Here is a 13,101-nt window from a genome sequence, read left to right on the forward strand (position 1 = left end):
TCAAACTACTGTCGGATCACATTATTGCCACCGACCACTGTGTTAATTATAACAGACCCGATCTAGTTCTGGTTCTGAAGGAAGAACGAGCGTGCTTTATAATCGATGTAGCCGTATCGTTGGACCGGAACACTGTTGAACAACAGCACAAAAAAATCCGGAACCACAGCCCCTTGGCAGTCAATATGAAGCAGACTTGGAGACTACAAAAGATCGAAGTAGTCCCAGTAGTAATTTCAGCGACGGGATTAGTCCCGCAGAACTTACATAAAGCGCTGAAAACGCTCGACCTTAGGTTGGACTATACATGGAGATGCAAAAAGCAGTTATCCTTGCAACCTGTACTATAGTCCGAAGAGTCCTGTCCGGTAATAATCTGACCTAATGGATTTCAGTCTTGATCCGCACTGTCTTCGATATAAGATCCATGTCTCTGTAGTGTAGAACCACCGCGGTATTGGCTGAAGTGTTTGCGACAATCGGGATGTAGTAATACATTTTCGCATGGTCGCACACACTTTGCGTTAAAACGCCTCATCGCTGTGATGCGGGCCTTTGGATGTTGCCTTCAGCCCATCCTTAGGTTGGTCGCCCCTCGGTCCGGTTGGGCGGGAAGAGGGTCCGTGTGCTTTTTTAACTATATATATATATCCCGGCTCCCGACCGACGATATCCAACGACCGCAGTGCCTCAGTGCTGGGGAACTTGACTACTGGGGCATCTAATGTTAGAAGAGATAATGGTGGAGTGAAAATTGGGTCTACACCGGATCCTTTTAGGAGGAGTTCGAAGGTTGGGAGATCACCACCGACGACAATGGTTCCATTTGGTAGTCGAGATTCGTCGCGGGACTTCGAAAGAAGCATGAATAGTCCCTTGATCGACATCATTCCTTGTGGTGCAAGGCGCGGGAACATACCGGAATGGCGTTCGTTACACTCGGGGAACGAATAAATGAACTGTGCGAGTTCATCAAGGAGAGGCGGAATATCCACCAAAATATTCGAGCCTTGATAAGAGGCATTAAATTGTCTTATATCAAGGCACTCGAAGAAAAGAATTCCCAAGTGTCAAGTGGCAAGGTCACAAGGGAAACGCAGGTGACGCGTCCCCAAGATAAGGCAGGTGGGAAAACGGGAAAACGGACTAGAGGCGGTACCAGTGAGTCTCTAGGACTGCAGAAAGTCCCGAAGAAGAAAAAAGCCTCTTCACCAAAGAAGGCGGAACCGGCGAGAGTACCAGCGAAAGTCGGTAACAACAACATCTACAAAATTGGAAGAAACCAACGCTCGGAGGCCCGAACAATGGATTAAGGTAAGCAACAAGAGGGAAAAGGACAAAAAGAAGCTCCGCCGGTAAATAATAATTATTTCCAAGAAGGGAAATATGTCCTATGCCGACATTCTCCGAAAAATGAAATCAGACCCGGAACTGATGGATTTGGGGGATAGTGTAAGCCGTATCAGGCGAACGCAGAGAGGGATATGATGCTGGAATTAAGTAGATCCGCCGACAAGTCGGCCGATAACTTCCGCTGCAAGGTGGAAAAGGTACTAGGAGAAGAACCTGAGATAAGAGCTCGGAAACAGGAGATAGTGGTTGAATGTAGGGACCTAGATGAGGTCACCTCACGGGAGGACATCTGTGCTGCGCTAAAGCAACAGTTCAACCTGAGCGATATAGACCATGCTGCAGGAAGTGTGGGGTTGAGAGCCACCTCATCAAAGATTGCACCGGAGATCCACGGTGTATGCTGTGTAGTGGGAAAGAGGACGTGGACGACCGGCATGTTGCGGGAAGCAGCAGATGTCCGGTATATAGGAGGAAGCTGAACCATACAGGCAAATGAAATTGATACAAATCAATCTGAATCACTGTGAGGCTGCTCAGGACCTGCTCTTGCAAACCATTCGAGAGTCGAATGTGGATGTCGCGGTAATTTGCGAGCCGTACAGGAACCACGGCGGTGCGACTTAGGCGGTGGATGCGTCTGGCAACGCCGCAATCTGGGCGTGCGGAAGACAGGCCATTCAGGAAGTCATGGCCCCCCTGCAGCCGGAAGGGCGAAGGCCAACGGTGTCCATATTTACAGCTGCTACGCTCCTCCTAGTGCAACCTTAGCACAATATGAGGAGATATTTGACAGTCTGGTGTTGGACGCTAGAGACCGCAGCCATAAAATCGTTGCGGGCGATTTCAACGCATGGGCCCTGGAGTGGGGAAGCCGATCGTCGAACACCAGAGGTCAAATTCTGTTGGAGTCTTTTGCGGAGCTGGACATCGTGCTGGCCAACGTTGGATGCGTGCCCTTTCGAGGTAGAGGGTCGGGTTCGATCGTTGACCTGACATTTGTCAGCACTTCAGTGGTGAGGGAGATAGCTTGGCAAGTGAGTGACCACTACACCCACAGTGACCACCAGGCCATCTTCCTCCGCATTGGGAACCGGGGAAGCAATCAACGATGCTCTGGAGGTGGAAAGGCGAAGGCGGTTGGCTGGTCTATTGGAGCTTTCGACGAGGAGACATTCCTGGCGGCATTGGAGGGAGTCCATGATCCGGATGGAACAGCGGTGGAAAGGGTCACACAGCTGTCTCAGCGTGTAACCGAAGCATGCAACGCTACGATGCCACGACGACGCTCGCACCACGGTGAGAGGCCGTGGCGCGACAGGATTCGTAGCATTCGAATGTGGCGAATACCAGCGGACAGATGACGTCACCGGCGCTCTGCACTCAGTTTAGATCTCACTACAGGAGTGAAGAGCAGAGTAGGTGACGAGAAATGTCATATTTTGGAAAGAGAAAAAAATGGGAACCGGAAGATACAAGATGTCAGAAAAATAATAAAAATAGCTAGCATCAGTTGTGTTGTTAGAAAAATTGAAAAGATTCCTATACAAAGTTTCTATGAAATTCATCCTTTGTTGAAGGTGTCAGTCCCACTGTTTTTATGAAATAAATGAAATGTTATAACCAGTGAATATCGTTGTATCGCTTAGTAACGGATTCAATCAACAAGCTGCATTGCAGCTCGAATTTATTTAAGCCAATGCCAACGACCGCTAAAATTCCACCCAACTGCACGAGCACATCATCATTCCCATCAACAAATCGTAGTCTGCAAGCACAATCGCCCGGCAGGCAGCCGCAACAACCACTACAGCATAATTCACGGTCACAGGTGCAACAACAGCACCCATCTAATGCGCAGCAATCACTGGTGTTGATAGGAAATTTAGTAAGGCCACCGTGGATGACGCTGATTTCTCTTCGCCACTCTCCGAAATTGCCTGAGGAATACAAAGAACTTGGAGATAAGTGAGAGTTCCGCAGCCGCAGCACTTTCGCCGCGGCACTCGTCTCAACCATCGCCGCAGAGGTCGAAGCCGCCGCCGTCACCGCAGCACCTACTGTCGCCGTCGACGCCACTGCTGTCGCTACAGACGCCGCAGCCCCCGCCGTCAACACCAACCCAGCCGAACGTCATCATCACAGACGCCGACTTCACCGCCGTAGCCGCTACCGTCGCAGCCGACACCAATATCACTGCCGCAGCCATCGCTATCGTAGCAGGAGCCGAAGGCTCCGCCACCATTGCTGTCTCCTCAGCAGGCGTCGCCGTTTTAGTTGTTATAAGTTAATTATATTTTACTCTAAGTCAGTAAAAAAACTGGTAAAAATAAAATTTAATCGCCGCAAGAGACGGCGTCGAGGTGTTTGCATCGGCGGATCTCTTTTCACTTACTCTCCACTCTTGACGAGCTTTTTACTTTGGAATACGTCGTTGGTGTTTCGCTTTCGCTCGTGCGGTCATTTGAAGGTGCGGCCTGCCGTGTCGTTTAGGGATTTGGCTGAAGTCGGTGTTACCGCTGTTTCCTTCCCACAAGTTCACGTCGTAGTTATTAGTCATTTGAAATGTCGGTTGACGGCAAAGACGCGGCAGGTCCATCGGACCCGCAAGTGACCGCCCTCGCCAGGCGCGTCAGCAAAACTGGATCACTTGCTGGCAGGCCTAACGTTGGGAGATCGGACTCCCAGCCAATTGCTGCGCGAAATGAAGCAATTGGGTGGGAGTAAGAAGATGCACGTACGCCCGACCATAGCGGCCGTTCAACAGCCATCGGACGAGGTGGCCTTAACAGCCAGTGTGGCCGAGATCCGGGCGACGCTGGAGGCTCAGCGTTCGGGCGCCAGATCACGAGCTCACTCGCGGTCTGCCACCCGAAAAGGGCGATCAGGTAGCAGATCGTCAGGACAGTCCACGGACCGAGGGATTTGTTGGTACCACCGCAGATTCGGCGATAAAGCCACTAAATGTGCAATCCCTTGTAAATTTACGCCTGCCGCAAAAAAAACTAGGTCCGCGGGGGGTCCTGGCGACGGCCACACAGAACGCAGCGCCACGTCGCCTAACAATTTACGACCCTCTCAGCAGGCGCAACTACCTCGTGGATACTGGTGCGGAAGTTTCGGTTCTTCCCGTACCCCAACACCATAAACCATTTCCACAATCCCTGAAACTAGCAGCGGCAATTTCTTCCCGTATTAACACCTACGGGTATAGGCAAGTGGACGTGAGTCTTGGCTTGCGTAGGACATTTTCGTGGCGTTTCATCCTAGCGGATGTCAGCTTCCCCGTACTAGGCGCAGACTTCCTGTGTCACTGTGGGTTACTGGTAGACTTGCAAAACAAGTCCCATATAGATTCCACGCACAACCTTAATTCGTCGGGACAAATGGTATCTCACCCAGGCAATAATCTTTCCGTTCTTTTAGAAGACATTACCGACTCTCGGGTTCGGGCACTTCTCCAAAAGTTCAGCCAGATTAATACCAAGTGTAGTCTCGCTAAACTAGTGAAGCACAATGTTCAGCACTACATTAACACTACTGGTTCCCCGATCTTCTCGAAGCTGCGTCCTCTACCATCCCAGGAACTGGCTATTGCACGGAAAGAGTTTGAACAACTCGTTCAACAGGGTATCTACAGGCCCTCAAACAGTTGTTGGTCTTCCCCACTGCATATGGTCCCTAAACCAAACGACGAATGGCGCCCATGTGGGGATTACAGAAGGCTAAATGCACAGACTGTTCCTGACCGATATCCAATTCCCCTCATCCAGGACTTTGCGTATCACCTCGCGAATTGCCGTATCTTTTCGACCTTGGAATTAACCAAGACTTATCATCAAATCCCTGTAGCTCCAGAAGACATTTCAAAGATGGCAATATGCACACCATTTGGACTCTTCGAGTTCACCCGGATCACTTTCGGATTGTGCAGTGCGGCGCAAACCTTTCAAAGGTTCATCCACTCGGTCCTGCGAAACCTCGACTTCTGTTTCGTATATTTGGATGATGTTTTGATCACTTCTTCCTCAGAGTCTGAGCACTTAGCCTATCTCGAGTGCATTTTTCAACGTCTCCTTGAGGCCGGGTTAGTCCTCAACGTTGAGAAATGTAAGTTCCTTCAAACACAGGTGAGATTCCTCGGCCACTCCATTTCCCCTGAAGGAATACAACCTGATTCAGACAAGGTGCAAGCGATTACAAGCTTCCCGCGTCCGAAAACTGTAAAGCATTTGCGGAGGTTCTTGGGGATGCTAAACTTCTATCGTCGTTTCCTGCCCAGGGCCACCCAACACCAATCCGTTTTGAACGCGTACTTGTCTGGCCCTAAGGACACACGAGAGATTGTGTGGTCTGAAGAGGCTGTCCGCGCGTTCAATAAATCCCGACAGCAACTGACTGAAGCTACACTCTTGGCATTTCCTCTGCAAGATGCACCTCTAGCCGTTTTTGTTGATGCCTCTGACACCTCTGCCGTTCTTCACCAAAAGCTGAATTACGTCTGGCAACCGTTGAACTTCTTCTCTAGGCAGTTGAACCTCTCTCAACGGAACTACTGTACCTACGATCGTGAACTGCTCGCCGCGTACTTGAGCATCAAATGCTTCCGCTTCTCCCTTGAAGGCAGGCCGTTCACAGTGTTCACGGACCATAAGTCTCTCACATATGCTTTGAAACAAAAGTCCGACAAAGCGTCCCCTCGTCAGCGTCGACATTTGAGCTTTATAAGCCAGTTTACGTTAGACAGCCAGCACGTGTCCGGCAAGAACAACATAGTTGCTGACGCTTTGTCTCGTGTCTCCGAGGTTAACATCCCCGTCTCACTCGACTTCTCGGCTATTGCCAAGTCGCAGGAGGATGACGTAGTACTTCAGAGCCTCAAATCCAACCCCAAATACAAATTTCGGGAGTTGCCCATCTTCGGCTCAAACCTCTCTCTGTGCTGCGAAGACTCAGAAAAGGGACCTCGGCCTTACATTCCGGCCACCTTTCGCAAGGAAGTGTTCTACGCGGTTCAAGACTTAGCGCATCCAGGCATCAGGTCAACAAATCGGTTAGTCACCGATAAATCCTTCTGGCCCTCCATGAACAAGGATGTCAATTCCTGGGCCAGAGAGTGCATCGCATGCCAAAAGTGTAAAGTCACCAGGCATGTAAGGAAACAAGTAGGCTCATTCCCTCGCACTACCAAGCGGTTCCACACAATACACCGCGACATAGCAGGGCCTTTGCGAGACTCGCACGATTACCTATAACCTAACTATAATTGTGAGACAATACCTATATTGTCTCCCAATCATCGACAGGTTTACGCGGTGGCCTGAGGCAATACCTCTGAAAGACATTACGGCGCAATCTTGTGCCGAAGCCCTCTGTCGAGAGTGATGACCAGGAAATGCAATTTGAGTCCACCCTTTTCTCGGGGTTAGGAAAACTCCTGTGGTTTAAACACCAGCGGACTACTATATACCACCAGCAATCCAATGGGATGCTAGAACGTTGGCACCGGACGCTGAAAGCCGCCATTTCGGCACGCGACGATCCGTCCTGGACCCAAGTCTTGCCTCTCGTCCTACGCGGCCTACGTACAACACACCAGGAATTTGCTGTCAGCCCCGCGGAGCTGGTATACGGGGAGAACCCGAGACTCCCAAGTGATACGGTCTTCGACAAGAGATCGGGTCTCACAGAGTCGAGGTTGGTGTGTCTGCTGAGAGACAATCTCCGACGCATCAAGGCCACTTCTCCCACTCAACACTTGTCCGCGCCTGTCTGTGCGCCCAGGGCACTGGACACGTGTACGCACGTCCTGATCAGGATGGATGCCGTCCCGCGTTCTCGAGCGGGGAGAACATTTCTTCCAGCTCGAGATCGGTGGACACAAAAAGGCGGTCTCTCTGTCCAGGCTGAAGCCCGTGTGCACCCCTAAACAACGGCGCGTTCACTTCAAAGACTGATGGGGAACACAGTTCTGGACTCGGTCGCCGAAACGCCGAAATCCCCTCGGTTTCATCTGGGGGCCGAGTGATGTGGCGCGACAGGATTCGCGGCATTCGAAATTTATTTCGAATGTTGCGAATACCAGCGGACAGATGACGTTACCGGCGCTCTCCACTCAGTTTAGACCTCGCTACAGGAGTGAAGAGCAGAGTAGGAGACGTGAAATGTCATATTTTGGAAAGAGAAAAAAATGAGAACCGAAAGCTGCAAGATAAAAAATAATAATAAAAAAAATAAATAATAAAAAGAAAATCATAAAAATAGCTAGAACTCCGCCGAAGCCGGTCCCAAGCCCGGTTGTGAAAGGAGGAGGGATGGATAGCTTCAGTCTGAATGGCTGTACGCCACCGCAGCGTCTCAGGGGGTAGGTGAGGAAAGTGTAGGAACTTTGCAGTCTTGCAGATTACTCACTAAGGAAGCTATCTACACACCTGGCAGCTAGGGATAAAATGCACCACCAAAAATGAGAAGAAGGAGAAATTTAAGGTCCGGTACGGATAACCGGCGGGAGTCGTCTGACTTGGTGACTGGATCGAGCTCTCGTAATGGACAGCACGGCGTCGAAACCGCTAGTCGTGGGGCGGTTCGACGTCTAGGGACAAGTACAACATCTTACCGCCCCTTGTTGCACCAGAGATTCGTCGAGCGTTTCCCGCAATTCGCGCACGTGACTGTGCAGCGAGTCGCAGACCAGTACCGCTTTATCACTCGCAGCGACACAATCCCGACCACCATCAGGGAGCATATTCGACTTGAGGTCATCGGGGAAATTGGTGACCGAGAGTCGATAGGGGCAGAGGCGGCATCAACAACACCACGCCGCACTGCAGGCAACAGGTTCAGTATTCGCCGAAGCACTCTTCTCCACCGTCCAGCTGAGGTTTCCGCTGAGGTTCGGGACGAATTCCAAAGAGCGTGTATAGAATTCTCGGATATGGATCCTTTGCATAGGCCAGGTATTCCCAGGCTCTATGCATCTCCAGCAACTCCGGGAATTCTATCTCAAATCAATGATGAGATTGCATCTCGACAGTGTGCTGATATGTCGCTGCTGCAACTACAATCACTTGTGTATTGTGGTGCAGTTGCGGCTATCAGATTGCACGGTCAGAAGATTCGCTTTCGTGTTATTGGTTTGAGTGACAAAAGAGATCCACCATGGAAAATTCGTCTGGAGCGTCGGCGGGACTCACTAAGGCAGGACATTGCTAGACTGATTCAGATCAGCACTGGCAGTGCCAGCCGACGGGTGGGAAACAAAGTGCAGAGTGTTTACCGGAACTATGCCATCCCCTGTGAGACACCCGTTGTTGAAATTCTGGACACACTAAAACAAAAACTTTCTGTCATATGCAGTCGGTTACGACGGTATGGCGAAAGTTATTCCAGACGTGTCCAGAATGCAACATACGCGAGGAACCAGCGGAGCTTTTTCAGATCTCTCAACAGAGCGCCCAGACAATACAGTTCTCGGTGACGGAAGCGAAAGAGTATTGGGGTGGACTCTGGGGGTTGCCTGCCCAGCATGCTGAGCATGCTGAGTGGATCACCGCCGAAGGCACCCGCCATGCCAATACACCTGGCATGAATTTCGCGGATGTTACCGAAGAGGAAGTTCGACGAGCCATAAACAGCTCGAAGAACTGGAGGGAACCAGGTCTGGATCGGGTGCAGAATTTCTGGTATAAGAAATTTACCAGCGTACACAGTCGGTTGGCACGCAGTATAAATGAGGTCATGAGTCGGCCGGAGGAATTTCCACCTTTCCTCACTGCGGGGATTACCTACCTTATCCCTAAGAAGGACACGGTGCAGGACCCCGCAGACACAAGACCGATCACTTGCTTACCAACCCTCTACAAATTCATCACGTCCATTATTAGTGGAAGGATCAATGCGCACCTCGAGACCAACAACATTCTGTCCGAGGAGCAGAAGGGCTGCCGAGTTGGGTCAAGGGGTTGCAAAGAGCAACTCATTATCGACTCGGTAGTTGTAGGACAAGCAACTAGAGGCCAAAGAAACCTCTTCAGTTGCTATATCGATTATGCCAAGGCTTTCGGCAGCGTTCCGCATACCTGGCTAATCGATATCCTACATCTGTATCGCATTGATCCGAAACTAATAAAGTTTTTGGCGACAGTCATGGAAGGGTGGCATACCACCTTATCACTCCGTACATCTGAGGGTGTTAATACCTCAGAGCCCATCCGTATACGGAGGGGCATTTTCCAGGGGGATTCATTGAGTCCCCTTTGGTTTTGTATGGCACTGAACCCCCTTTCATGGCTACTGAATAATGCTAGAGGGCATGGTTTTGCAATAAAGTATGGCCTACGTGCTAAGTGTGAACTGACACACTTGATGTACTTAGATGACATCAAGCTGTATGCTGGTACTGACAACCATCTTAGAAGTCTGTTGTGAATAATAGACATGTTCAGCCGTGATATTCGGATGGAGTTTGGATTAGACAAGTGTCGAATCCAAGCCATCCGCAAAGGTCATCACGAGCCACATGCCGGACATAGCATTGGTGACCTCCACATTGAAGCTATGACCGAGACAGACTTCTACAAGTACCTAGGAATTCTGCAAGGAACCCATGCTCGAGTTGGTGATCTGAAAGAAGCTCTGCTGTCCGAATTCCTGCGACGTGTAAAGCTGGTGCTGAAATCGCATCTCTCGGGGAAGAATAAAATAAGCGCGTTGAATGTATTCGCTATCCCTTCACTGGCTTATGCATTCGGAATATTGCCGTGGACGAAGACCGACCTGGAAAACGTCTAGCGGCGGATACGGACAACTATGTCCAAATTCCGAATGCATCACACAAAGTCTGCCGTGGAGCGGATGAACCTGCCTCGTGACATCGGAGGTAGGGGCGTGGTTGACGTGGCGGCACAACATTATCGCCAAGTCGACTCGCTGCGCGCTTATTTTTACAGTAAAGAGCAGGCGAGCCGCTTGCATGCGGCTGTCTGTAAGGCAGACTGTGGACTGACTCCACTTAACTTGAAGGATCGATCTTTCAATCCTCTGAGTGGGGTGAAGTCGGACCAAGAGCGGATCGAGGAATGGAAGTCGAAGGCAATGCACGGTAAACACGTGAATTGTCTTTGGCAGCCATTTGTCGAACAGATGGCTGTGTGCTGGGGAGCTCTTTGCTGAGACGGAGGGGTTCATGTGTGCCGTTCAGGATGGCGTGGTCGCCACCCGAGCTTATAAAAAGCTCATCATGAAAGAACGGATGGAGAACGACCAGTGCAGAATGTGTGGTTCGGCGTTAGAGGCGTTGGACCATCTCATTTCTGGCTGTACTGTTATGGCACCGGTGCAATACATCACCAGGCATAATGCTGTATGTAAGGTTATCCATCAAAACCTTGCATCTAAGCATGAGCTGATCACGGGAACATGTCCGGTTTACCGATATGAGCCGCAAGCAGTACTTGATAGTTCTGCTTGCAGCATGTATTGGGACCGGCAAGTTCTGACTGACCGCCATACCGCACACAACAAGCCTGACGTACTGCTAGTTGACAAGACGGGTCGCTCCGCGTATATTATTGATGTTGCTATCCCCCATAATAGCAACATTGAACGGAAATACGTGGAGAAGAAGGTGAACTATGAGCCATTGGCTCGTGAAATCATAGAAATTTGGCATCTCGAGCGGGTGGTCGTAGTTCCTATAATATTGTCAGCTACAGGTATTGTACCTAAATCCCTCACGGCTTCCCTTGATGTCCTGGGACTTTCGCACAGTCTGGTTCAAACCATGCAGAAGTACACCATTCTGCATACGTGCTCGATGTTGCGGGGAGTACTCGACGGATTCTCCCACTGACCTACCACCGGCCACCACCACCAGCGCCCCTTTAGTTTTTAAGTAGGTAGGATCGTCCGAGCCTAAATGCTTGGCACTTAGTGCTAGTATTAGGTAAAATCCGACATCTGCCGAGATTGTGATAACTCAAAAATAGCTAGCACCAGTTTTCTATGAAATTCATCTTTTGTTGAAGGTGTCAGTTCCATTGTTTTTATGAAATAAATGAAGTGTTATAACCAGTGAACATCGTTGTTCTTAACTTCTAAAAGGCCAAACTACTGGTGGAACAAGGAGATCGCTGCTTTGAGATCCTCTTGTCTCCGAGCAAGGAGACTCTCCTACAGGACAAGGGGAAGACCGGAGCACGAGGAGCGTGAGGAGGTATACAGGGATCTGCGAAGCAACCTTAAGAAGGCCATACGAAGAAGCAAGCGGGAATGCTACCAGAAGCTCTGCATGGAGGCTAATTGGTGGTCAAAGGGTAGTATAGGTCCCAGGGAGAAACGTGGATTGAAAACCCCCTCAGGAAACTGCAGAGTCGGAGAAGGACACCTTCTACGAGGCAGTAGAACGAACCCTCGAAGCCTATCCCAGATATGATATCAAAATCATACTTGGGGATTTTAACAGCCAAGTAGGGAAGGAGCCCGTATTCAGGCGATACGTTGGCTCCCACAGCTTACACGGAAAAACAAATGATAACGGACTGCGGACTATTCAATTAGCAGGGTCACACGAAATGGTTGTTGGAAGTACCTGGTTTGCGCGGAAAGCGGTCCACAAACATACGTGGGCCTCTCCAGACGGGACCACTTTCAACCGAATTGACCACGTGTTGATCGAACGCCGCCACCTCTCAGCCCAGATGAATGTCAGAACATATAGGGGGGCCAATATAGACTCGGATTACTATCTCGTTGGCATGGTGCTCCGAGCTCGAATAACAATACCACCAAGAATCCCCTCTGACAATCAGGTGAGAGTGAACACTGAAGCCATTCACAACACAACCCTCCGCGACATATATGTATATGAGGGAAATGGATGCCGCAATAACCGCAGTCAACAGAGGACCTGGAGATGAAGCATCAACAAATGATCTTCACAACCCCCTGAAGAACGTTATCATGGATACGGCCACAAATATACCTGGCCCCAGCCGCAAAAGGAGTCGGAACGGCTGGTTTAACGATGAATGTAAGCTAGCAACGGAACGGAAGAATGCTGCATACCGAGTAATGTTGCATTCTCGAAGAACGCGGGCACGCGCAGAGACTTATCACGAACTCCGTCGAGCGGAGAAGCGACTTCACAGACGGAAAAAGGAAGCCTGGGAGAACCAACAAGTCTGTGAACTAGAAAAGTACAGGGAGCAACCACACCAGGCGCGGAAGTTTTACCAACAAGTCAGCGGGATGAAGCCTTATACACCTCGATGCTCATCCTGCCGAGACAAAGAGGGAAATCTGATTTCCGACAGAATGGGCATATTGGAGCGATGGGTTGAGTACTTTGATGAGCTACTGAACAACCGGAACATCGTCGAGTTGGAGGTCCCGCCAACTGAAGACGACGGACAAATACTGCCACCACCAAGTTTAGGAGAAACAGTCCATGCAATTCATCGGCTAAAAAATCATAAGTCGCCAGGAGCCGATAGAATTACAGCCGAATTAGTTAAATATGGAGGCGACCAGTTACACCAAGTGGTTCATCAACTTGTGCCAAGGTGTCAAGGTATGGGACAGCGAATTAGTGCCTGACGATTGGCAACGAGGCATTATCTGCCTCATACATAAAAAGGGAGATATCACACAGTGCAGCAATTATCTCTATAATTGCTGAGTACCATCTATAAGATATTCTCCACTATCTTGTTAGGCCGGATAGCCCCATATGCCCAGAACATCATTGGCCCA

The sequence above is a fragment of the Hermetia illucens genome, chromosome 5, assembly GCF_905115235.1.
Source record: "Hermetia illucens chromosome 5, iHerIll2.2.curated.20191125, whole genome shotgun sequence".
Lineage (NCBI taxonomy): Eukaryota > Metazoa > Arthropoda > Insecta > Diptera > Stratiomyidae > Hermetia > Hermetia illucens.